This window comes from Geotrypetes seraphini, chromosome 13, assembly GCF_902459505.1.
Source record: "Geotrypetes seraphini chromosome 13, aGeoSer1.1, whole genome shotgun sequence".
Taxonomy (NCBI): domain Eukaryota; kingdom Metazoa; phylum Chordata; class Amphibia; order Gymnophiona; family Dermophiidae; genus Geotrypetes; species Geotrypetes seraphini.
In genome coordinates, this window is record NC_047096.1 from 54,682,901 (window position 1) to 54,710,743 (window position 27,843).

Below are 27,843 nucleotides of genomic sequence, written 5' to 3' on the forward strand. Positions count from 1 at the left end.
CAATGAATTTTAGTTACCAGGCATTAGACCATTCCTCTAACTTTTTCAGAGCCTTTTTCATATTTTCCACTCCCTCTTGGTATCATCTGCAAAAAAGCACACTTTTCCTTCTAACCCTTCAGCAATGTCACTCACAAACATATTGAACAGGATCAGCCCCAGCACCGAACCTTGAGGGACTCCACTATTCACCTTTCCTTCCTCCGAGCGACTTCCATTTACCACCACCCTCTGGCATCTATCCGACAGCCAGTTTCTAACCCAGTTCACCACTTTGGGTCATAACTTCAGCCCTTCAAGTTTGTTCAACAGCCTCCTATGAGGAACTGTATCAAAGGCTTTGCTGAAATCTAAGTAAATTACATCTAGCATATGTCCTCGATCCAGCTCTCTGGTCACCTAATCAAAAAATTCAATCAGGTTCGTTTGGCATGATTTATCTTTTGTAAAGCCATGTTGCCTCGGATCCTGTAACCTATTAGATTCAAGGAAGTACACTATCCTTTCTTTCAGCAACACTTCCATTATTGTTCCAACAACCGAAGTGAGGCTCACCGGCCTGTAGTTTCCTGCTTCGTCCCTGTGACCACTTTTGTGAATAGGGACCACATCCGCTCTCCTCCAATCCCCAGGAACCACTCCCGTCTCCAGAGATTTGTTGAACAAGTCTTTAATAGGACTCGCCAGAACCTCTCTGAGCTCCCATAGTATCCTGGGATGGATCCCGTCTGGTCCCATTGCTTTGTCCACCCTCAGTTTTTCAAGTTGCTCATAAACACTCTCCTTCGTGAACGGCGCAAAATCTACTCCATTTTCTTGTGTAACTTTGCCAGACAATCTCAGTCCTTCTCCAGGATTTTATTCTGTGAACACAGAACAGAAGTATTTGTTTAGCACATTTGCTTTTTCCTCATCAATCTCCACATATCGGTTCCCAGCATCTTTTAGTTTAGCAATTCCATTTTTCATCTTCCTCCTTTCACTAATATATCTGGAAAAAAATTTTATCTCCCTTTTTTACATTTTTAGCCATTTGTTCTTCCGCCTGTGCTTTTGCCAGACGTATCTCTCTTGGCTTCTTTCAGTTTCACCCTGTAGTCCTTTCTGCACTCCTCTTCTTGGGCTTTTTTATATTTCACAAACACCAACTCTTTCGCCTTTATTTTCTCCGCCACTAGTTTGGAGAACCATATTGGCTTCCTTTTTCTCTTGTTTTTATTTATTTTCTTCACATAATGGTCCATAGCCATTTTTATCGCTCCTTTCAGCTTATACCACTGTCTTTCCACTTCTCTTATGTCCTCCCATCCTAACAGCTCTTTCTTCAGGTACTCTCCCATTGCATTAAAGTCCGTACGTTTGAAATGTAGAACTTTAAGTGTTGTGCGGCTGCTCTCCACTTTAGCCGTTATATCAAACCAAACCGTTTGATGATCGCTACTTACCAGGTGAGCACCCACTCGAACATTAGAGATACTCTCTCCATTTGTGAGGACCAGATCCAATATCGCTTTATCCCTCGTGGGTTCCGTCACCATTTGTCTGAGCAGAGCCTCTTGAAAGGCATCCACAATTTCTCTACTTTTTTCCAATTCCGCAGACGGAACATTCCAGTCCGCATCCGGAAGATTGAAATCTCCCAACAGCAGCACCTCCTCTTTCCTTCCAAACTTTTGGATATCCACAATCAGATCTTTATCAATTTGCTGTGATTGAGTCGGAGGCCTGTAGACCACACCCACGTAGATAGAAGTTCCATCTTCTCTTTTTAGAGCGATCCATATCGCTTCTTCCTCTCCCCAGGTCCCTTGCATTTTGGTTGCTTGGATATTGATCTTTACAAAGAGAGTTACTCCTCCACCTTTTTGACCATCTCTATCCTTCCTAAAAAGATTATATCCCGGTATGTTTGCATCCCATCCATGTGATTCACTGAACCATGTCTCTGTGATAGTGACAATATGTAGATCTGCCTCTAACATCAGGGCTTGCAGATCATGAACTTTGTTGCTTAGACTGCGAGCATTTGTGGTCATCGCTTTCCAGCTATTTTTCACCGGTAATCTCCTTTTTCATATAGATTTTTGTTTCGTTTCACTTACCATTGCAATGCTAAGAAATGAGTTGCTGATATTGTTTATGTTGCAATCTTTACTACTATCATATATTTTCTTTTGCCGGGGGTGGTCTCTATAATTGTCCTTCATACATACACCACCTCCACCTTCTAGTTTAAATGCCTGGAAACATATTGTCTAAATTTCTCTGCAAGGTTTCTTTTTCCTGCTGTAGTAATATGTAGCCCATCAGTGCAATATAGCTTCTTGTCCTTCCATGTATTTCCCCATCCTCCTATGTACCTGAAGCCTTCTTGATGATACCAGGCTTTGAGCCATCTATTAAAGTCCTCTGTGTTTTTCAATCTTTGCTCTCCCTTTCCATATGCAGGCAGTATTTCAGAAAAAGCTAGTCTTTACAAAAGGTTTGAAGCCCTCACTAAGCTCCCGAAAAGCTTTCTGTGCTGCAAGTGTGGGGGTTGTTGGCCAGGTCATTTGTTCCCAGATGGATTCCAACATCGGTGTTAAAATCCTTAGTTTCTTCCTTAATTATAGTCAGTATTTGCCTGGAACTCCTGGTAACTGAGGATCCTGGAAGACATTTCACTATTTTGGTCTCCTCGCCCTGTGTCCCAAGGTTAATGCCTCTGATGATGGAATCCCCCAACAGTAATAGTTTTCTGTTTTTGGCTTTTTTATTTGTGCTTAGAGTGCGCTTGTTCTCTTGAGATACCTTCATTGGTTCCAGTCCCACCTCCCTTCTGTTTTCTTGAGTATCGCAGTGCACTAGTGGAGCGAAGGAATTCTGTAGAGGTAATATTAGTGAAGGTGGATCTTTCTATGTTACATGTCGCAGTCTTCCTGAGCCTACTGTGACCCATTTATTCCTGGGCTGTTTTATTCTTTGAGGTAGAGGTGGTAAGTTGGTATGATTTTGTGGAGTGATAGAAGCTGCTTTAATTGTATTCAATTTCTGTTTAAGTTTGTAGAGCTCCTCCTTAATACTAGCAAGTTGAAGACAGATGGGGGCAAGCCTTAAGCCTCCAAATAGTGTGTCTTGGAATTAAAGCACCACAGTAATTGCATAGAATAAAGGTCATCTTGATTGATTGTGCAGTGACTTGATTTGGGTAGTCCTGATTATTTGGGTCTCTATATATGAACAGTGGTCCCTGGGGTGAGTGGGACTATAAGTCTTACCCTTAGTCCTATGAAGAGGAAGAGGAAATAAGATTTAACAGAGGAGAGAGAAGGATTTATTTTTTGTGTTTTTAAAGTAAGAAACAGGGAGGAGAAGAGAAGAGAAATTAATCAGATATAATGCTGAAAAACAGTGAAAAGAGCAGAATATGAAATACTGAATAACTTAGCTTTTAGAAGTTCACAGGGCAGACTTGTTCGCAGCACTGTCCCAAAGATAATGCAGTTAACCTTAGTAGTAAATCAGAGCCCCTCCTCCGTTCTACACCTAATCAGCAGACACAATGGCTGAAAACTAGTAGATCAGAAATGCAGGCTCTATACCACCCTAAAACACAGGATTTTAAACATAAATGCAGGCTCTATACCAGATCAGTGGCTACCCCAAAACACAGGATTTTAAACATAAATGCAGGCTCTATACCAGATCAGTGGCTACCCCAAAACACAGGATTTTAAACATAAATGCAGGCTCTGTACCAGATCAGTGGCTACCCTAAAACACAGGATTTCCCTACTTTAGTCACCCTGTGCCACAGGCACCAGGATTTTGGATATTTCTTCCTGTTCTCTGAAAGATGAGCTAATTTTGGGACCACCTTACTCCCACCCAAAACATGCCTACAACATGCTCCCTTACTATTGATGAACTGCAGAGAAACATCCTAATTTTGCATTTTGAAAACTGATTTAGATGCTTTTGGCACATGGATTTTTTTGGCCATTTTCTTCAAAAAAAAAAAAAACACCTTAGTGGGCATGTGCTTGGCACACCCTACCCACCCATGACTCTCCCACATCCACACCTCCTTGCAGTTACAGATACAGAATTAGGGGCAAATATTATAGAATATTGGCTAAGAGCTAATTTTGCATCCATAACTGCAAAATTACTGTCAATTAGTCCCAATAATTTACTGTTAGTGCTTATTTATTTATTTATTTATTTATTTATTTCGATTTATAGCCCATCGTCCCCAAGGAGCCCAGAACGGGTTACATGGTAGCATACATATCAGTTAGCAAACAAGATACATAACAATTAACAACAAGGAACGGAAGCCTAAGGCAATAGGGCACAGTGAGATGTGTCTAGTTCAGTTGTTCTAGATTAGCAGACACTTGGAGCAGCATGCACAGGAAGAGAGTCAGTATGTGCCAAGGGAGAGAGTCAGTGGAATATCTATTAAGAATACAGTGGTTTGGGAGCAACAGTTTGAATGCTAGCTTGTCCTGAGGAGTCAGGTGAAGGGGTAGGTTTTTATTGCTTTTCTAAAGCTCAAAAGACCATCAAGGGATCTGATGTTAAGAGGCAGCAGATTCCAGTACTTTGGTAAGAAGTGAGAGTATGGCCTTCGTCTGGCACTTTCTAGTTGGAGGCTCTGACCAGGAGTGAAGAGGCGTTTCCTTTTGGGATCGGACAGGTCTATTTGAGACACAGGGTGGGAATTTGGCTGATATATAGCCAGGTGCCATGTCGTTTAAGGACTTGAACGTAAGTACTAAGCCTTTGAAGGTGCAGCGTTTGGCTTCGGGTAACCAGTGGGCCGACGCTAGTGCTTGGGAAACTGAATCACGGGCGCAAAGGTTCTTCAGTAGTCCGATAGCTGCGTTTTGTACACGCTGGAGATGCTTTATATTTTTTGCCGTCAGTCCAATAATATGTTGCCGTCAGTCCAATAATATGTTGCACTTAATTAAGTAATTAACTTGCATTTGCATCTGCTACTATTCTATAACTTGCATGTGTAAATGTATGTCAATAAGGCATGTAAATTTACGTGCAAGAATACAGATTTGGAGGTAACTGTTTGTAAGTGGAAAAAACCCAGTAGTGCCAAAGGGGTTAGAAATAAAAATATGATACTAATCACTCCACCAAAACTACTGTGTAGGCAATGATATTGTGTGGCACAGTGGTTAATGTAAGAAAATCAGCATCCTGAGATTGTGGTTTCAAATCCACGCTGCTCCTTGTGACCCTGGGCAAGTCACTTACCATATCAAATTGTTTCTTATACCCCGCAAATGTCAACTGGGAATCATTGCAACTTACATAAGATTAATAAGGTTAGCAACATAGACATCATGAACCATAGCAAGACTATAATGAAAACATGCATTTTAGCACCATTATAGGGCTCTTTTTACAAAGCCACTGTAGCAATGCTGGCACTGTAAAAGCACCAAAGCCCATTCGTTTCTACGGGCTTCAGTGTATTTGCCAGAGCAGCATCACCACCTTGGCTTTGTAAAAGGGGGCCTTTAGTGTCATACTCTGACCTAAAAAGAGATTAGGTTCTTACCTTGCTAATATCTTTTCTGGTAGATAGGTGTGTCATTCTGGACAAGTGAGCAACCTCCCAAGAGCCCCCCATTGCCCCAGCTACATTGGATAAATTGTGAGCCCGCCAGGACAGACAGGGAAAAATGCCTGAGTACCTGAATAAATTCATGTAAACCGTTCTGAGCTCCCCTGGGAGAACAGTATAGAAATTTGAAGAAATAAACTGCTCATTAATCTTGCAAGTCCCAATCGTGATGTCATGACTGTGTACTCTATCGATATCAATATAGTATGCAATCATGGTATCACAACTGGAACTTGCAAAATCAGTACCATGAACAATCAAACTGGTTTCCATCTAGAGAAAACTTATTTCCCAAAGAATGGAACGGTATGTACATAGTACAGCACTTAAAACTGAACACGTGGGCTGTGACTGAAAATGTTCCCATCAAGCAGAGCCAGTCTGCGGAGTTTTAGTTTCTGATTTTTTTACATTAATCAATACTAGGGTATGTGGCGTAGTACAGGGGGCGGGAGCTGCCCCGCGTGCCATCTTGGTGGGGGCGCCAGCACCTCTCTGCTGAACATGCCACATTCGTGCCCTCCCATCCTCCCCACCTCCCCCAACTCTTTAAGTCTTCGCCAGCGCGAACAACTTTTACGGCTGCTCATGCCGGCCTGGCTCCCCTCTGAAATCACTTCCGGGTCTCAGGGCCAGGAAGCGACATCAGAGGGAAAGCCAATGCTGGCAGGAACAGCAGGCCGGAGAAGCTACTCACACTGGCGAAGATTTAAAGAGATACCGGGGGGGGACACGGGGGGGGGGGGAAGGCACGAGTGTGGCTTGGGAGTCGGGGAAGGAGTGGAGGGCATTGAAAGAGGGGGGCATCACCGTCCTGTGCGCCTCCTACCCTTGCTACACCACTGATTAGGGTAGATATCTAGCTGGCAGTGGTGAGCTCTTTTTTAGCAATCACCAGTATTGAATATCTGGGTTACATAAGAATATAGACATTGCCAGAGCAGCTTGAGAGCACACCAGACAGAGAGCAAATCAGATACAATGGCCAATCCAGGTCACAAGTATCTGGCAAAATCCTAAAAGAGTAAAATAGATTTTATGCTGCTTATCCTAGAAATAAGCAGTAAAATTTTCTCAAATTCATGTTAATAATGATTTATGGACTTTTCTATTAGGAAATTAGCCAAATCTTTTCTAAACCCTGCTAAGCTAACTGCTTTTACACATTCTCTGGAAATGAATTCCAGAGTGAAGAAATGTTTTCTCAGGGTTTATGGAATATTCAGCATTTAAGTACCCAAGCAACACTACATAAAGATTGAGTTTTATATGGTCTGATTTGGTTGCTTAACTTAGGCGATTAAGTACTGAATATCGGCATTTAACCGCATATGTGCTCTGCCCCGGCCCACCAACAAAACAGCCAGCTTTCAGTTTAGCGATCTGTGGTGATATTCAGTGACACTGATTGGTTGGTAATGACACTATATATCAGTGGATACCACTCTACACAATTTAACCAGCCAGGAGATGTTTTTGGTTGGTTAAATCACTTTGAATATTAACCCCTGGAAATCAAAACTACATTTCCCTGCATGCCTTAAAGCCAAACCAGGAATGGTTTGCAATTCCTTCTTTGGTTGTAATGAAACACCCAGAAACAGGGAAGAGATCTGACAATTTCATACGATTATATAAAATGAGTCACACACCCTATGGGAAAACCCATACATCTGAAAATTATCCTGAAGTCAAGCAGGCTGCAGTGTTTGACTCTACATGAGAAAAAGTCAAACAGAAACAAAGAACAAGAAGATATATATCCTTTAAAGTCCCTCTTTACAGACACTTTAGCATCTCACACTTACAAAAGCTTTCAACAAAGCAAAAACACCACCCTATAGTTGTTTGACTTCCTTGCCCCCTCCAGGGACTCACTTCGTGCAGCTGGACAGGCAAACCGCTCTCCATTGCCAGCAGAAAGCACTTTCTTTCACTGGAGCCAGCCAAAATCCCAGGAAGAAAACTTGGGGAAGTATGGCTCCAAAAAAAAAAAGACTCCTGACAAGCAGAGAAATAATCAGCCCCATATGAGTCGTTTCACAATGAAAAGGACCCACGGCTAACCCTAAGAAAGGTCAAGGGGGAGCAGGGCAGGGGAGGTCACAGTCAGCAAGAAAAAAAAGAGACGGTGGGGGAAGAAACCAGAAAAGAGCTGCAGCTGCAGGGGAACCGACCCCATGTGTGTTCCCAATTACACCACAGGGTTCAGCTCAAAAGTTAGATTTAGTGCATAGTTGCATTTAAATATGCTTAAGTGCTATTGTTTTTTTCCTCTTCAACTCTTCCTACCCTCTGTTTACCTTACAAACGTTTCGTTCCACTGTTATACTAAATGCTGAAAGCTGTTATAAGACACAGTCAATGAATAAACTTTCTAATGCATATTTGATACGTTACTTGTAAAAGACAGCTATATAGGAAACTGGGTTGCTGCAGCACATGGTCAGAAGTAGCTAAAACAGAAATGTAGCTACAGTGCTTTGTAAAGGTTTTCACATCCTTGAATCTTTCATATTGCGCTCTAAAAAAAAGCACAAGTTTTTTTCACTGATCTGTACCACATATTCCGTGTCTTCAATGTGAAAGGACAATTATAGAAATGTTGAAAAAGTAATTAAAACAAAAGTACTTGACTGTATGTCTTCAAACCCTTTGTCAAAGTGCACCCCCAAATTAGCTCCACTTCCAAAAACTGCTTTAACAAGCCTCATAATAAGTTCAACAAAGCCCTCCTGTGTCCAGTCACAGTAGTTCAGTTCAATCCAGTACTCATGGATGAAGATTCAAGTTGTTCCTCTTGGATGAAGTGAATTTGAAGCAAAGATCTAAACAAAAGTCATATCCTGAGCTGCAGAAAAAAAGAAACTCTGGAATTAAGTTATTTAAAGGGACAAATTGGGGGAAACCTGTAAGAAAATGCCAAAATGTTGAAATATCCCCCAGGGTTCTGTCAGGTCCATCATTGTAAAAAAAAAAAAAACCTCAAAACAGTTTGACACCAGTGAGACTGCTTCATTCAGGCGGTTCCTCCAAAGTCAGTAGCTGTGGGTTAAGGCAACGACTGTGAAAGGTCACTTTGAGGCATAAGATTACTTTCAAAGAACTTTAGAAGTCTGTGGCAGAGACTGGGGAAAAGTTGGCTGTTTAACAGTTTCAATACTACTCCATAAACCCAGTCTTTAGGGGAGTGTGGTAAGAAAGAAGACATTGCTAGAAAAAAAAACCCCTCATATAATGCACCACATAGGACCCCATTCTATAAATGGTGCCGAATAAAAAAATGAGCAAAGTCTATTCTATAAGTGGGGCTCAAGGTTAAGCGCCTTTGATAGAAGAATGCTTAGGGCTTGATTCTATAAATAGCATCTAAACCATAGGCACCTAGGAATATGGAGTTTAGCGCATGTCAATCTTAGGCGCTGTTTATAGAATCGTGCTTAGGGGCGCCTAACGTAATCTTAAGTACCTGCCTGAACTTTAGGCAGTGGCATAGCAAGGGTAGGAGACACCCAGGGCATTGGTGCACCCCCCCCCCCCGCGTCCTCCTCTCCACCCCCTTACCTCTTTAAATCTTTGCCAGCGCGAGCAGTTTCTCCGTCCTGCTGCTCGCCCTAGCGCTGGCTTTCCCTCTGATGTCACTTCCTGGCCCTGCGACTCTTAAGTGGTTTCAGAGGGAGCTAGGCCTGTGCGAGCAGCAAGCTACAGGGTGGCGAGGAAGGGCGGGCATGAACGTGTTGTGGGGGGTGGAGAGGTGCCGATGCCCCCACCGAAATGACGCCCGGGGCAGACCACCCCTCCTTACTACGCCACTGACCTTAGATGCACCCTATTTATGCCAGGGTTTTCTTGGACTAAATGCCAGCACCTAAGTTGAGTGCCTACACAAAAAAACATGCCCACAATCTACCCCTAACTACACCTATTTTCTGGTAGACGCCTTGGACTAGGTGCACCAATCTAGGCACCTAACTTTAGGCATCATATAAGCGATATTGCTGAAGGGTTGTCAGGTAAGATTTGTCTCTTTGCGGATGATACCAAAATCTGCAATAGGGTAGACACCCCAGATGGTATGAATAACATGAAGAAAAACCTAGGGAAGCTTGAAAAATGGTCTAAAATTTGACAGCTAAAATCTAATGCTAAGAAATGCAAGGTCATGCATTTGGGCTGCAAAAGCCCAAAGGAACAGTACAGTTTAGGGGCTGAAGAACTTTTGTGCACGACAGAAGAGTGGGACTTGGGTGTGATTGTATGTGATGATCTTAAGGTAGTCAAACAGGTTAAAAAGGTGACGGCGAAAAGTATGGCCAGTAGGAAAAAGGAGGTATTGATACCCCTGTATAAGACTCTGCTGAGACCTCATTTAGAATATTGTGCACAATTCTGGAGGCCACACCTTGAAAAAGATATAAAAAGGATGGAATCAGTCCAGAGGAAGGCTACTAAAATGGTGTGTGGTATTCATCGTAAGGCGTATGGGACAGATTTAAAAATCTGGGATGTGGGAGAGGGGAGATATAATAGAGACGTTTAAATACCTACATGGCTTAAATGTACATGAGTTGAATCTCTATCATTTGAAAGGAAGCTGTGAAATGAGAGGCATAGGATGAAGTTAAGAGGTGATAGGCTCAGGAGTAATCTAAGGAAATAGTTTTTTACGGAAAGGATGGTAGATGCATTGAACAGTCTTCCAGAAGAGGTGGTGGAGACAAAGATTGTATTTGAATTCAAGAAAGCATGGGATAGGCACGTGCAGTGCCGCCATCAGGGCAGTACTACCAGTCCTGCATTCAGGGGCCCGGAGCTGACAGGGGGCCCGGGCTCCCCAGTGTTTTCCCCAGCGCTTTTCAGCTGGGTGCAACGCCCAGCAAATTTAGATGCCCGCCCAGCTGTCATCTGCCGAATCCTGCTGCCGCCACTGCTTAATGCGCAGCCTGAAGAGCCGCCGAAAAACCCGCCGGACTTTAAACAAAAAAAACCCCCAGCAAGCGACTCGAACCCGGCTTCCCTCCGAAACCGGAAGTTACGTCGGGGGGGGGGGGGAGGGGTAGAGAAGAGAAGCCGGCACGGACCATTAGAGCCCCGGAGCATGCGGGAGATAGGCCAGCCACGGAGGGAAGCTTACTTGCTCTTGCTTACTTCGGGCCTTTCTCGCTGCCGGGTCCTGCCTACTTTCTGTTTCCGTGAAGGCAGGACCCGGCAACGAGAAAGGCCCGAAGTAAGCACGAGCAGCAAGTTGTAAACTTCCCTCTGTCGCTGCCCTTTGGGAGATAGGTCAGCGACCAAGGGAAACTTGCAACTTGCCTTTGTCTGTAGCGAATCTGCCGGGTGTGTGAGACGGGGGGGGGAATGGGAGGACTAATGCTGCTGCACCCAATTAGGGGGGAGGGGGAAGATAAATGCTGCTTCTGCTGTACCCAATGGGGGGGGGTGTGTGAAAGAGAAATGCTGATGATACTGCTGTACCCAGTGGGGGGGAGGGGGAAGAGAAATACTGCTGCACCCAATTGGGGAGAGAGAGGGAAGGAGGGAGAAGGAAGATCAGGAAAAGGAGGAAAGAGATGCAAAGACCAGGGGAGGGAGGGAAAGGAGATACCATACCATGGAGTGGAAGAGAGAGATGTCAGGGCATATGGGGGGGGAAGCAGGGCCAGATTAAAGGATAGGCCCAGTAGGCACAGGCCTAGGGCAAGAAATAGTCAGGGGGGGCCTACCAGTGCTGTGCTTTGGGGCCTCACCCTTGATGGATTCGTTGGCAGCAGCAGCAGCCTCATCATCATCCCGGGCAACCCCCAACCTGATCCGACTCTCCTATCTCTCCCTCCTTCCCTCATCAGTGACGTGCCAGAGGGAATCACGGCAGGAGAAAGCCCTGAACCAGCCTGCTTAGAGTAGAGCAGTGCTGTTTAGAGTCTCATGATGGGAGGGAGGGAGAGATAGGAGGGTCGTGGGGGGGGGGGGAGAGTAGCAGTCTGCCCCGGGTGTTCGACCTGGCATCATGAACTTCTTCGGCTAGCATCAGCATTTACAATTCACTGCTGTTGCCAGCTTCAGGCCTTCCTCTCTGCCGGGTCCTGCCTACTTCTGTTTCCATGAAGGCAGGACCCGACAGAGAAGAAGGCCTGAAGCTGGCAACAGCAGCGAATTGTGAATGCTGCTGCCTGAAGAAGTTCATGACGCCAGGTCATGGGTGACAGAAGGAGGAAAGGGAGCAGAGGGGGAGAGACTTGCTGCACCCAATTGGAGGGAGAAAGAATATGAGGGAGGGAATGAAATGAGATGCCAGGGATTGGAGGGAAGGGAGGGAGGAAGAGATGCCAGGGCATGGAGGGAAGGAGGAAAGTATGCCAGACCAAGGGAAAAGGAAGGAGGACATGTCAGAGCATGGAGGGGGAAGGAGAGATGGAAGAAAAGGAAAGGAGTGAGATGCTAGAGAATCAGGGAAGGGAAGATACCAGACTGTGGGGTGCGAAGGAAAGAAAGAAGAGAGAGATGCCAGAGCATAGGGGATGGGGTGGTGACAGAGAGAGAAAAATGGAGAGGTGGCAGAGCTGAAATCAATCATGTACAAAGGAGAAGAGAAGGGGCACAGGATAGAAAGTTTATTGAAGGAGCATAAAAAGAGGGAAGATGCCATATGGAACGGGGAGAGGGTGGACAGTGGATGAAAGGGGCTGATGCTGTATGGAAGACAGAGCGGACAGATGCTGGCTAGAAAGAAGAGTGAAGACAAGATGATGAAAGCAAAAACGACAAAAGGTAGAAAAAATTGTTTTGTTGCTTTACGTAGAATCAAGTAGTATTGTATCTATTGATTAAAGTTTATAAATAGGAAATGGAAATAAGGCAGTTTTTTGGGGACTAAACCCCTTTCCTCAGGTCAGGACAGGATACCATAACAGCAGGGGTGCCCAAATGGTCGAGCGTGATCGACCAGTAGATCGCAAAGGCAATGTGAGTCGATCGCGTTGCCTTGGCAATCTTTTTCTTCCTGCCTCACTGAGCCAGGCCAGGCACGTAGAAGCGCCGGACTCACAAGACTTCACTTCTGACGTCAATTCTGACGTCAGAGAGGAAGTTCTGGGCCAGCCAATCGCTGCCTGGCTGGCCTGGAACTTCCTCTCCATCGTTAGAATTGACATCAGAGGTGAAGTCTTGTGAGTCCGGCGCTTGTACATTCCTGGCCTAGCTCGTGGAAGCAGGGAGAAATCGGCATGGTGGCTTAGGGGGTAGGGAAAGAATCGGGGAAGTGGAGAAATTGGCGCGATGGCTTAGGGGGGGCAGGGGGAGAGAGAAAGAAAGAGAGACAGAAAGAAAAGGGGAGGGTCAGAAATAAAAAAATATTGGATTTATAGTCAGAAGAAGGAAGTGCAAACAGAGACTCATGAAATCACCAAACAAAAAGGTAGGAAAAATGATTTTATTTTCAGTTTAGTGATCAAAATGTGTCTGTTTAGAGAATTTATATCTGCAATAGCGGTTTTTAGCGCAGGGAGCCTATGAGCATCGAGAGCAGCACAGGGCATTCAGTGCATCTCCCTGCTCTAAAAACTGCTATTGCGATTTAGTAAAAAGGGAGGGGGTATATTTGTCTATTTTTGTATAGTTGTTCCTGAGGTGACATTGCATAGAATCATCTGACTTGACCTCTTTGAAAACCCGCGGAATATTAATTAACATTTTCTCTGCATACAGTGTGCTTTTTGGGTTTTTTTTAAATTTTATTGTTGGTAGATCATTTTGACTTGGTCATTTTAAAAGTAGCTCGCAAGCCCAAAAAGTGTGGGCACCCCTGCTGTAGAGCCATTTCTTGTATGACTGGATGAGCTATATGTATCTTTTTTTTTGTTTAAATTCATGCAGAAATAAATGGCTAGATTGAACCTAATGACTTCATTAACGCCTGTCCCTTTTTTTAACTTATATACCATTTGAAAGAGGGCAAATACTTCTTAAATTTAGTAAAAATATTCTGGCACAAGTGTCAAACCTTAAAAAAGGAAGTCATATTGAGCATTGGAAAATAATAATAATAATTAACTAATAAAAATAGGGCTCCTTTTACTAAGTTACAATAGTGGCTTTAGCGTACGCCACACGCGCTAGATGCTAACGCCAGCATTGAGCTGGTGTTATTTTTCCCACGTAGAGCAGGGGTTTGTGCGCGCTAGACATATGTTAGTTTAGAATAGATAGTATAGATTAGTTTAGTTTAGATTAGGTTAGGGCCCTGCTGAAAGAGTCTACCTTGACGTGGTTGCAGGCTTACAAATCTTTTGGTCAAAGAGTGCAGTGACAGAGAAAAGTATGTGTGTATTCGGCCCATGGAAGAAGGGGGGGTCGGGGGGGAAGGGGTGCATGGGGGGCCAATAGGATTGCTCAGTAAGGGGCCCAGAAATTTCTGATGGCGGCCCTGGGCACGTGGGATCTCTTAGAGAGAGGAAGAGATAATGGTTACTGTAAATGGGCAGCCTGGATGGGCTATTTGGCCTTTATCTGCCATCATGTTTCTATGTTTCTATAATCAGGGCCTTAGTACAAGGATCTGCACCTAACTTTAGGCCTGAGAATTTATACTATTGCCTGTGTCTAGGTAATGAATTGTAATATATATTATTAACAATTCATATTTTTCACTACTTTGTTATAAAAATATAAAATTTTCAATAAAAAGTTTTGAACTAAAAAAAGTACAATGAAGTCAGGAATTACTGCTATTACTTATAATTTCTATAGTGCTATCAGACACACACAGCATGGTACATTAACCATGTAAGAGACAGTCCCTTTTTGAAACAGTTTACAATCTAATTATGATAGACACACAGGACAAAAAGGGTGAATATATGCATGTGTCTTAGGTAGAAAATTACAAAGGGTGTGATAAGGCAAATAGGGTAGGGGATTAAAGAGGGAATAACAAATAGATATGGATGCTTTGCAAATGGGTTGGAGTTAGAATTTGAAAGAAGCTTCAAAAATGTGAGCTTTTAGCATGGATTTGAATACCGCCAGAGACGGAGCCTGACTTATGGCTAGATTCACTAAACTCACCTAAGCGATCCGATCCATGGCCGAGTCTTTCCGGGCGACCGATTCACAAAGTGTCTTCATGCACAATCGGAGGCACCCCACGGATTGCTGCAGAGCGATCCAGACACATGCGCAGACCATCTTCTTAGCCTGTAGATGCGGTCCGCGCATGCGCTGGCTCTCCACACAACAAGTGAGGTCAAAACAAGGGGGGGGGGCTGGAATAGAACACGCTTCTTCCTTGCATGCAATCTGGCTCACGACAGAGATGCTTAGAGGAGTATATGGGATTCTTCTTTTGCTCATCTCCTACAAGCAATGGAATTTCTCTTGTTCTGATGCCTTTGCCCGGAGAATAACAGAAACGTACCAATGAAGGTTGCCGGTTACTTGCGAGCCCATGGTTATAACCCGCGGGCTTAAAGCGGGGTTGCACTACGGCGTGTTCTGTTCTGTAGGGAGAGATAAGAGAGGAGAGATACTGAGGAGCTGTGGAGTGAATACACCTGCAAGTCAGAAATTGTATTCAATTCTGATGAATCAGAGAAACTCATACAAAACTCTATAATACTGGATGATGTAATGGGTCAATTTGACAAATTGAACAGAAGCAAATCACCTGGACCGGATGGTATACATCCCAGAGTGCTGACAGAATTGAAAAATTAACTTGCAGAGCTATTGTTAGTAATCTGTAATTTTTCTTTAAAAACCAGCATAGTACCGGAAGACTGGAGGGTAGCCAACATGACGCCAATTGTTAAAGAGGGTTCCAGAGGTGATCCAGGAAATTATAGTACGGTGCGTCTGACATCAGTGCCGGGCAAAATGGCAGAGACTATTATAAAGAACAAAATGACAAAACATATATTTAAGCATAGATTAATGAGAGAAAGTCAACATGGTTTTAGTCAAGGGAAATCTTGACTCACCAATCTTCTGCATTTCTTTGAAGGGGTGAATGAACATTTGGATAAAGGTGAACCGATTGATACTGTGTATTTGGATTTTCAAAAGGCATTTGACAAAGTACCTCATGAAAGACTTCTGAGGAAATTAGAAAGCCATGGAATAGGAGGTAATGTCCTTTTATGGATTGAGAAATGGTTGAAAGACAGAAAACAGAGAGTGAGTTTAAAAGGTCAATATTCTCTATGGAGAAAGGTAAATAGTGGGGTTCCCCAGGGATCTATGCTAGGACCTCTGCTTTTTTAACATATTTGATCAATGATCTAGATATGGGAATAACCAGTGAGATAATTAAATTTGCTGATGACACAAAGTTGTTCAAAGTTGTTACATAACAAGAGGATTGTGAAAAATTGAAGAGTACCTTGGGAGACTGGAAGACTGGGCATCAAAATGGCAGATGAAGTTTAGTGTGAGCAAATATACAGTGATGCATGTGGGAAAGAAGAACCCGAACTATAGCTATGTGATGCTGGGTTCTGTGTTAGGGTCACTGCCCAGGAAAAGGATCTAGGCATCATTATTGAGGATACATTGAAACCCTCAGCTCAAAGTGTGGCGGCTGTTAAGAAAGAAAATAGAATGTTAGGAATTATCAGGAAAGGAATGGAAACCAAAGATGAAGCCTCCCCACCCCCACCCCTGAATGTCTGCGGCAGGAGGAGTGCCCAATTCCTCCTGCCGCCACCCCCCAAGATATCCCCCAGCAGGAGGGATGACCAATCCCTCTTGCCAAAATCACCCCCCACACACCCTTCCCCCGCAATGATCATCAGCAGGAAGGATGCCCAATCCCTCCTGCCAGACCTCCCCCACAAAGATCATCAGCAGGGGGGATGTCCAGTCACAGGACCCCCCTGAATAGCATGTCCCCCCCCAGCCCACCTGGACCCCAAAGTACCTTGTATTAAGTTGGTTGGCTGGCCAGATGCTTCCTCTGTCCGTCCGTCAGGCCTACCTTCACTGAATGGTGGGCCTGCCCCTTCCCGGTGCATCGTGGGATATACCAGGGAGGCGCCTAAGGCCCTGATTTGTCCAGGCACCTAGGCCAACCAGAATCTTAGGTCTCTCTCCCAGTGCATTTTGGGATGCACTAGGAGTGGCCTGATTCTGATTGGCTAGATCTTGGCTGGCCAACTTAACACAAGGTACTTTGGGGTCCAGGTGGGCTTGGGAGGGGGGATTGGGGGGGGGAATGCCCTTTGGGGGTGTCCAGCAGGAAGGATTGGGCATCCCTCCTGCTGGGGGATATCTCCAGGATTGGGTACTCCTCCTGTCGCAGATTATAAGGAATTCCAGCATGAAGGACTGGTCCCTCCCATGTCTAAAAGGTCTTGTTCTGGAACTTGGATTTATTTTTGGTCGGGAATGTGATATAAAGATAGACGTAGAGGCAGTCTGGGTGATTAAACGCCTGGATGTACAGGTAGACAATTTTCAAAAAGAAAACCATTTTGGTTGTACTTTTCGAGAATGGTCATTTTCCTGCTGCCGACTTTGGGTGACAGCGCCTTAGGCCAAAAATGGACTTAGACCTTTTTTTTTATTATGCCCCTCCACATCTTAAGAAAGATATAGTGGAATTAGAAAAGGTACAGAGAAAGGGCAATATAAATGATAAAAGTGATGGGACAACTTCCCTATGAGGAAAGGCTAAAGTGGCTAGGGTTCTTCAGCTTGGAGAAGAGATGGCTCAGGGGTGATTTGATAGAAGCATATAAAATAACGAGTGGAGTGGAAAGGGTAGATGTGAACCGCTTGTTCACTCTTTCCAAAAACACTAGGACTAGGGGACATACGATGAAGCTACTAAGTAGTAGATTTAAAATAAACTGGAGAAAATATTTTTTCACACAACATATAATTAAACTCTGGAATGTGATGAAATCATTTAGCTTAGCAGGATTTAAAAAAGGCTCAGATAATTTCCTAAAAGAAAAATCCATAGGCCATTATTGAGATAGCTTGGGGAAATTCACTTCTTATTCCTAGGATAAGCAGCATAGAATCTGTTTTGTTACTTGGAATCTAGCAAGGTGCATGATGGACCTTTGGTCTATCCCAGTATGGCAATTCTTATGTTCTTAATAGGAGTTTGAACTGAGGAGGAGTGTGTGGCGCAGTGGTTAGATCTACAGCCTCAGCACCCTGGGGTTGTGGGTTCAAACCCCGCACTGTTCCTTGTGACCCTGGGCAAGTCACTTAATCCTCAATAGCCCCAGGTACGTTAGATAGATTGTGAGCCCACCGGGACAGAGAGGGAAAAATGCTTGAGTACCTGATTGTAAAAACCGCTTAGATAACCTTGATAGGCGGTATATAAAATCCTAATAAAACTTGAAAACTTGAAACTTGTATGTGGAAATGGACAGGGAGCCAATGAAGTAATTTGAGGAGAGGGTTAATATGAACATAATGACCTTGGAGGAATATGAGGCAAGTAGCAGCATTAAGAATAGATTGAAGGGGAGAGAGATGGTTTAGCGGAAAACCTGTGAGAAGCAAGTTGCAGTAGTCTAGATGATGAGAGTGTTCCTCGGAGGCAGCTTTCAACTTAGGGATTTCAGAGGCATGCATAGGATTTTCTGTGGCTTACTGGCAGATGGAATGGCAATAGGGAAGTCATCCATAGGAGCTTGGGCAGAGGAAGTAACGGAGAACATGTCTATACTGGTGGGAGACTCGGACGGTGAGGAATTGAACCAGGTGGGTTCAGGAGGGAATTCTGGCCTGGGGTGGGTCAGCCATTGCCTATAAAAGGATCACAGACTGCTGCTCTGCTGGCTCTTGCACTTGAGGGAATCAACTTAGGTGAGAAGAGGGGCCAAAAAGGAAAATCTGTGAAGGGAGGAAAGGAAAAGGTCCCAGTCCCGCTTTTCTCCATGGTAGACAGGGTCTCTGGTTGGCAGGGAGAAGCAGAGATCAGGAGAAATGCAGAGGGTGGGTCTGGTGGTTCCCATGGTAACTACTGTTCCTCCTGTGAGAGCAGGGGACAGCCTGGGTTGGAAGGGGGCGGGGCTCAGGGCAGGGAAGGCCTTAAAGGAAATCCTCTGAGTGCTCTGCCTGATGCATAGGATTTCCTGCCCCCTGCAGCTTCAGCACAGACAGTGGCAATACAAAACAACTTCAATTTATGGCAGCTGGGGCAGTGGGGATCGGGTTGTAGTCCAGTTTTTTTGGCCTCCCCTTTATGGCCCTCTCCCCTATGTGAGTTTACCTCCTCAGTTTGGGTTGGGTAGGATTGCAGAAGGGCGCTTTCTAGGTGTCTTGGGGGACACAGGATATTAATCTGTGGCTCACACATATGGCGCCAAAGCCAGATGGGGTTTCAAAAGCAGGAGTTCGGTAAGGGGTTTTGGAGTCTGGTTGGGTGCGCTCCTCTTCCCCCTCAACAGGAGAAGGAACAGTGAGGGGAGGACAGGGCCAGGATGTTTGTTGGAGGTATAACAGATCCACATGTCTGCTCCCTGACTGTAAATTTTGACTTGTCTGCTCGCAGTGTGGACAAAATCACATTGTCCTCAAATTTCCCAAAATGGGTTCCAGTAGGGCCCAAGTGGCAGGGAAGTGAGGTGCAGATGTCCTGCATCCCTACACCAGTGCCTGCAGAGGCCATGTGTCCCTGGAACAGGATGTACAGTACCACAGCAGCAGCTGTACTTGAGAAAGGGGATTTGGAAAGGGTTTGTCTTCTCGTAGTGTGGGGAGTTACAGAATGTAAAAAAAAAAAAAAAAGCACTGTGAGATGGATGTCTCCAGACTGTGATCCGTGTCAAACTGAGTAAGTAGATAAGTAGGGGTCACGTAGCTTGGGCTTCCCTGAATGAGAGCATTGCCTTAATGATCTCGCTTTTGGCTGTTATTCCTTGGAAAGAGCTGAGAAAACTTTGACAACTTACTTCGCAATGGAGTATGGTCAGCGGTACGAATGGATTGCATGGTCAGTAAGGGGCCTAAGGCTTTTGCTACCAACTGCAGAATTTCAAGACATGTTAGGATGGATCAGCTTGCTACCTTCAGTGATGATGGAGACAAAACTCCCCAGGCCTACTCACCTACATTCTCTCTTGAAACCAGATCGATAGTTTAGTAGAACCCTAAAGTTTCTTTCTGAGATTTTCATTGTTCTTTGTTTAAAACACTGGTCCTTCACTCTTACACATAAGCTTTCTGGCTTCCGCAGAAAAATTATTCTGCCATGTTTTGCCTCCTCCTCCACTTCCCTAAGGAAGTGGCAGGGGTGGAGGCAAGAGAGACTGGAATCTGCGTGAAATGCAGCAGCTTTACTTCATCTTTTGTTCTGTTTCCATTTTTTGTGTGTGTCAGTGGGGTGAAGGGTTGAAGGGAAGAGAAGCAAGGGGGAGAAGGACAGGGCTGAAGGGCTGAATGGGAAAGTGCTTGAACTCCAAGCCTGCTGGCAGTAGAACACCACAGGGCTGTGAAGACAAATTTTACGCCACTCGGACACGCTAAAAGCTCTTTAAAATTAATGCTAGCATTCCAGCACTCCCAGTGATATGCTCCTTTCACATCCCCAGTCTCCCCCACCCCAACCCACTGAACTTGTCTTCCTGGATGTCTCAGCTCCCACAGGTTTTTCCAGGCACTGGTTATATGCTATATCCCAAGATCAAGTAGAAAACACAAAACAACTTTGCTTTTTCATGAATACCTTTCATGACAGCTTGTGATCACTCTCATTACCCAAGCAAGGTACCCTACACTTTTACAATGCAAAGATGTACACAGGCACTCCTGCTGTTTAAAAATCCTCATTCCTTAATCTGGTCTCCAGCTGTTCATGCCTTAGCCACAGATCTGGTATCTGCAATGCAGCTGCCCCTTGATTTATTTAGATCCAGAAATGGTGAGGGGGGAGGGGAGTGCGGTTCAAAATTTCTGGACACTCATATGCTTCTCAGACTTCCTTCAATATAAACACCAGTTCAGTAGTTCAGTGGAGGTACTGCACATTGCTATAGAAAGCAACCAGGCTTTTTGCTCCCAGGACTGACTGAAGTTGGGCACAGTGGAGGGAGCCTTCATCCCTAGGTTGAGAGAGCATGACGGTGCCCATTTTATAAAGGCACATAAGTCTTTCTACAATACTAAGAGTAAACTGGTAGAAATTTGTCTTGATTAAAGCCATAGACACATAAGAAAGAATTAAAATCTATTTTATGCATGCTTGCTTAATTATATTACTCAATAACTGATGCTAATATAATTACTCAGATGTGTGTAATGTACAAGCCAGATGTTATTTAAAATTATGTTGATGGCTTAATTTTATTTTGGGGTTTATGATATTATTTTTTACCATATGTTTTTTCATATTATTTTATTTAAGTTTGAATATTTGTTTAATTGTGTGTGTTTATTGTAATCCACAGAGAACTTTGGATCTAGAAGACTGTAAACCGTCTTAAACTGAAAGGCATGACAGGATATAAATAAAAAATAAAAATAAAGCTATTAAATAAATATGCCAGTTTGAGAGCAGATGTACGGTAAATGCAAACCCCCTCATTCCATAAACTTAAGCGCTCACTTGATGCTTAATGTGGAAAGTTGCACACCCAAGTTATAGCATAAGGTCTGTTATATGCAAACTTAATTGGTTAACTAGCTGCTTATTGGCATTACTAGCCAATTATTGGCTACAGTTGGTGTTAATTGGTGCTAATTCGGCGCATTCCAAAAATCAATTAAAACCGTTCTGTTTGACAAATTCATCTCCTAAACAGAAACCTCTCCTCTCTAAAGGATATATTCTCCCTCTATCTACCTCGATGTAATTTACTGTCCTCTATCTATTTCTTATGTAACCCTCACTTCTTGCATCCTGTAATTTGCTGATTGTCCAGCCTTCTTCAAATGTGAACCGCCTAGAAGTCTTTCGACTATGGCGGTATAGAAGAATAACGTTATTATTATTATTATAATTAGCGGTTACATGCATAACTGCCCTTAGGGCTAGATTCACGAACATGCCCAATCCGGGTAGGTCCTATGAATTCTCGAAACCCCAATATGCAGATAGGGACGATCGGAGGAATGCCCCCATGTGCCTGCCTAGATCGCTCGATAGTGATCCCAGGGCATGTGCTGGACCTCCAGGCCCAGCATAGATTTTTTTATTTCCTTTTTTGAATAGGCAATCGTGAGGAAAATTTGTGTGATTTCGAAAAGCGGGATAGTTTGCAGATTATCCTCCCCCGTTTTATTTTTTTGAAACGGCGACGTGTTCACATTTCCCAGCCTAATAGTAATGGGGCTGTACGCCGAAACCATGATTTGCTGGCTTGATTTCGGAGAGACACTTCTCCAAAACCCACGCAGGCTGATCTGCCTCTGCCAAAAGCCGGGTCCCAGATTCAAGACCCAGACTGTGCTTCTCCTCTTTGCGGACGGCTAGGTACACACAGAACTGAGGAATGGGGCTGTGCAGTATGCGGGAGAGGCAATTCATTTAAGAAAGTGACAGCTGAAATTCGCTCTGAGCACTGTTTTTTACATTTTTTTTTAACTTTTTAGCCCAGCGAGCCCTTGGTTTTAACCCATTTAAACCCGTGGGTTAAAACCACAGGCTCGCAGTACGGACAAATGCAGGAGAGATTCAGGGAAGGGCAGGAGAATCCCAGGAACAAGCAGGGCAGCAATTCAGGGCAAGCAGGTAGGAGAGATTGGGCAGAGCAGGGCGGCTGAGAGCAGGGCAGAGAGCAAGGCTCATGGAGCTGGAGAGTCAGAAAGACATTTTCAACTGGTCTCCAGCAGTCGCTTCTTGGGTTGATCGGCCAGCCCAGTCAGTTTTATATTTTTGGTTGATGAATCGTGTCGCTGTCCAATTTGCATGCTTTTCTCCTCATTTGCATGCACGGATTCGAAGCAGATCGCAGGAGAAGTAAGTGAATCAGGCCGGAGGGAAATTTTCTTGTTAAGGGGTCGCAAACCGATCGGTACACGATCGGTTTGTTTTGTGAATCTAGCCCTTAGTTGGTAGAGTATTCTATAAAATGTGAGGGCAAATTCCATAATGTGCAACTGTAAGGGGATGGGCTAAGGAGGGGGCAGGAACATGTCCAGGACTTGCATGTACAGGTTATGTACATCCAATTATGTGTCTAGCCATTTGGCTAGCGCAAGTGCTCGCAGCTAAAGTTAGGCATGTGGGGAGTGTGTGGTGCAGTGGTTAGAACTACAGCCCCAGCACCCTGGGGTTGCGGGTTCAAATCCTGCACTACTCCTTGTGACCCCGAGCACGTCACTTACCCCTTCTTTTACTAAGGCACGCTAGCCGATTTAGCACAAGCTAACGATTAGCATGTGCTAAATCAGTTAGTGTGCCTTAGTAAAAGGACCCTTTAATCCCCCAGTGCCCCAGGTACATTAGATAGAGCCCACCGGGACGGATAGGGAAAACTGCTTGAGTACCTGAATAATTTGTAATCCACATAGAATTGTAGGATATGCGGAATATAATATAAATAAATAAATAAAATAAACTGCAGACTTAGGCTAGTATTCTATAACAGCAATTCGTATGTGCAAATGCCAATACAGAATTCACACTTACCCCGGTGGTGTAGCCAGATCCAGTATTTTGGATGGGTCCACAATTAACTTTGATGGGCCCTTTCACACACCAGCTTCCCAAAAAGTTTTTTACATCCATCCAACATCTCTCCCCTCTCTCCTCTGTGGTGTCCTGGCTTCTGCCCTCCTATCTCTCAAGCCTGTCCCTCCCCGGTATACCTTACATGTGTCCTTGGCTCCTGCAGCGATTCATTTTTGCTGCCAGTGCTTGCCCCAAAGGCTTTCCTCTGCTAGAAGCTGCATCAGGGGTATCATTCAGTCCAAACAAAATCATAACCATTATTATTCCATCAGATTTTCAAAAAATATCTTGCTGCTCTGTCATAGTAACATAGTAGATGACGGCAGATAAAGACCCGAATGGTCCATCCAGTCTGCCCAACCTGATTCAATTTAGATTTTTTAATTTTTCTTCTTAGCTATTTCTGGGCAAGAATCCAAAGCTTTACCCTGTACTGTGCTTGGGTTCCAACTGCCGAAATCTCTGTTAAGACTTACTCCTGCCCATCTACACCTTCCCAGCCATTGAAGCCCTCCCCAGCCCATCCTCCACCAAACGGCCATATACAGACACAGACCGTGCAAGTCTTCCCAGTACTGGCCTTAGTTCAATATTTAATATTATTTTCTGATTCTAAATCCTCTGTGCTTCTTTGAACTCAATCACAGTTTTACTCTCCACCACCTCTCTCGGGAGCGCATTCCAGGCATCCACTACCCTCTTCATAAAGTAGAATTTCCTAACATTGCCCCTGAATCTACCACCCCTCAACCTCAAATTATGTCCTCTGTTTTTACCATTTTCCTTTCTCTGGAAAAGATTTTGTTCTGCATTAATACCCTTCAAGTATTTGAACATCTGAATCATATCTCCCCTGTCTCTCCCTGTCACCGGCTTTTTTTTTTTAATGCAGCTTCTAGTGAAACGGGGAGTCCCTGTTGGATATTGGAGTTTGATGGCAATCATGATTTATTTATTTATTTTGATTTCTATCCTGTCCTCCCAGTAGCTCAGAACAGGTTACAAGCCAACATTCATAATGGAAAACATTTTGGACAGTACAAGACTATACACAGGGCCGGATTTTCCTATAGGCTAACTAGGCTTCAAGATCCGTGTCACATTTTTTATAAAGGTTAGTACCAATAACAACATGTTTCATTTAACATATTGATATATATCACAGTAATGATGTATTTTATTATCTCTCATGTAATTTACAAACTTAAAAAAGGGAGGTGAAAGGGCCTCATAAGTGGAATAGCCTAGGGCCTCTTTTCATCTAAATCCGGCCCTGACTATACAGCAACTTAAGTACATTTTGGAGGGAAGGGGTAAAACACGGACCTCATGGAACTGACGGACCTCACGGATCTAAAACCACATGTCCTTAAAAATCTGAGGTCCGTGTCCGTGCCACTTGTAGTTTCTGTCTCTGACAGACCTCTATGAGATTTTAGCGCTGACGAATCCGTCAGCACTAAAATCTCATAGAGGTCTGTCAAAGCCAGAGACTAGTGCTGGAGCGGCAGAGCAGAGCCTTCTTCTGTACAGGTTTTCGGAAAGACAAAGAGAGCGGGGACATAGGTTTGGGACGTGCGTTATGGAAAAGAAGTCTCCAAACGTTGCTGGGTGCTGCCGGGGTTCACTCTGAGGATCTTAGGCATGAGGCAGAGCCTCAGCTGCTTTCCTTCCTCTGAATTGCTTGATGTACCCCTCTGCTCTGCCTTTCTTGGAGAAGGGGTAAAACGCGGGCCTCGGTCTCTGACAGACCTCTATGAGATTTTAGCGCTGACGGATCCTAATACTTTTCCCTCCCTATGCTGAGACGGATCCATCAGCGCTAAAATCTCATAGAGGTCTGTCAGAGACAGAAACTATAAGTGGACCTCAGATTTAGTACATGCGGTTTTAGATCCACGAGGTCCATCAGGTCCGCGTTTTACCCCTTCCCCATTTTGGACACTTCAAAGACTATACAGCAACTTAAGTACAGGAGAGTGCAGAAAGGAGGGGGAATATAAGGGGGTCAAGGGGTAGTTTGCAGTTAGAATTTCAGTTGAAGAGGAGGGTCTTTACTGCTTTCCAGAAGGTCATCAGCCATTTGAGATTGGAAGGAATTTAGTTAAGTGAAAAACTGTTTTGATACAATATTGTGCTGTTTCTGGATAAAGGTTCAGTGAGTTGCTAAAGTGACACAGGGTTTTCTATTTTGCTGTTTTGTTTAAATTATAATGTCAAGTTTTTTTTGCCATTAGGTGGAGTTTTTTTGATCAATGATGGAGGTGTGGTAATCCCACTTGAAGGTGGGTGTTTAAGTTGCTCGGAGGTCTTTTTTTCTCCACCAGAAATAATGTGTGTATAGTTCCCACTGAAAAATATATTTTCAAGGGAAGCCTTTTTTCATGGATTCTGGGTTTTGAAGCTTCTGGCTCTGGATATAACATTGGTAGGATTACAGCAATTATGTTTAAATCTGTTTTTATTAACAAGAACAAACCACACACCAACAAATGCAAAATGGCAGACAAGAATTGAAGTAAATAAGACAGGCCCCCCCCCCCCAAGAGGACTGGACTCTGATGTCCTCCTAGGTTACAAGACACCCCTATCCCCAAACCCCCTCCCTTCCAAGCAGACCCCCCCCATACATCCCTGCCCCCTCAACCCGTCCCTCCCCCCCAAATCCAAGAACAAAAAAAACAACCAAGGTCAGACAGGCGAGGTAGAATACAACTGCAGCCTGTTCAAAATGCGACTACGAGTCCGGGGAGGCAAACTGTCCAAATAAGGAGACCAAATATGAACAAAGTCTCTGCTTCTGCAGCAAAAGGAATAAGTCATGGTGGCCTCCCATCCCAGAAGTTCGTGTAATTTATTCCTCCAATACCAGAAAGAGGGAGGAACATCAGCCAGCCAGAAATTCAAAATACACTTTTTCCCCAGAATATAACATTTGCTCAAAAACAATTTCTCAGCAGAGGTATAAACAGAAAACATAGAGAAATGAGCAAACAGCATATGCAATACAGAGAGAGGGACAGGGACACGCAACAGGCCCAAAAGAAAGGAAGCCAAAGCCCCCCAAAAGCTCTGAATACTTTCACAACCCCAAAGGCCATGAAAGTAAGAATTCACCTCCATATGACAAGTAAGACAGTATTGGGTGTCAATACAGCCCATATGGTAGGCCCGACGTAATAGGACAGAGTACGGTACTGGAGTTCATGAAAGGATTAGACAATTTCCTGCTGGAAAAAGGGATAGAGGGGTATAGATAGAGAGCTACTGCACAGGTCCTGGACCTGTTGGGCCGCCGCGTGAGCGGACTGCTGGGCACGATGGACCTCGGGTCTGACCCAGTGGAAGCATTGCTTATGTTCTTATGACTCTGGGAGGTATACACTCTCAACAAGGTCCTGTAGTGGCATTCTTGGAGCGCAGCACTATGCACCAAAGCTGGGATACGTTTAAGAGCTCAGAGCAAAAAATCCGCCCCAAGCTCCTTCCCTATATCCCTCTGCCAAGCCTCCAACACAAAGGAGAAATCCCGAGGGGGCCCAAGAGCACCAAGCTGTTTATGAAAAAAAGAAACCGAGACCCGAGGCTTAGGATCCTCCCCCCCCCCCAATCCAAGAAGGCACGAAAGCGAAGCCCAAAATCCAGTGAAAGGGAACCCCCCAGGAAGAGACTGCACATAATGCCGTAATTGACAATGAGCAAAAGCAAGGCCCGGAGAGGGAAGACCACGTTGCAGCAACTCATCGCAGGACAGGAGCTTCCCGCCATCCCGCAGAACTTGGAAAAGAAATTCAAAGCCCCCAGCCCAGCAGTGCCCAAAGACCGAGGGGAGCAACCCCGGCGGAAAGGAGAGATTACCTGTCAGAGGTAACAAAACACTAACATAGGAATCCTGTTGCCAAAGGGGAAGTAACCGCTGCCACACCTCCCAAAAATACTATGTCCACAGAGAGCCGGCACCGCCGCCAGCCAAGCATGAAGAAGAGAGAGGAAGTGAGTAGGGTAAAAATAATCACGTTCCATGGAGCTATCAGTATAAAGATCAGTACCCAAGACCCAATCCCGGCCATGTCGTAAAGGGCATGCCTGATTATAAAGAGCAATATCCAGCACTCCGAAACCTCCTCGTCACCCATTATTATACTGTTGCCCAATTTACCAGCTTTCCTAATGTGTGAAAACATTTCTATATCTGTCTGCTCATTCTGTCCTGGGGGATGGTAGCATAACCCTATCCATATAATCCTTCCCTTCAAATATGGAATTTCTATCGATATGGATTCCACACTGATATTGATGTTATGCAGAATGTTTATTTTGCTTGATTCAATTCCCTCTTTTTTTTTTTTATTCTTTATTTATTACTTTTGAATTTTAACAAAATCAAACATTTTGTACAGAAAGATTGTCTGATCATACATATATTTAAAAAAAAAAAAAAGGAAAATAATTTCCACAATAATAAATCTCTACTCAAACAATCTCAAGTCCTCAAAAAAAGGATGATCCAAGGATTTATGAGTGAACTTTAAGGAAATCAATTAATAAATTCTATACAAGAAAAAAGGCATCTAGTAACTGGATT

General features: G+C 44.2%; 1 protein-coding gene across 11 annotated transcripts in view; it reads right to left on the reverse strand.

The window, feature by feature from the left end:
* Positions 1–27,843, reverse strand: part of CDON (cell adhesion associated, oncogene regulated) — a 251,157-nt gene that overhangs the window by 158,285 nt on the left and 65,029 nt on the right. Inside the window, exon 1 of one of the 11 annotated variants that reach the window (XM_033918167.1) lies at positions 14,693–14,791. The exons of the other annotated variants lie outside the window; for them this stretch is intronic. The gene's annotated coding sequence lies outside the window, so the exon portion shown is untranslated. Of the gene's footprint in view, positions 1–14,692; positions 14,792–27,843 lie in introns of those variants that run through there. 11 annotated transcript variants of the gene reach the window in all.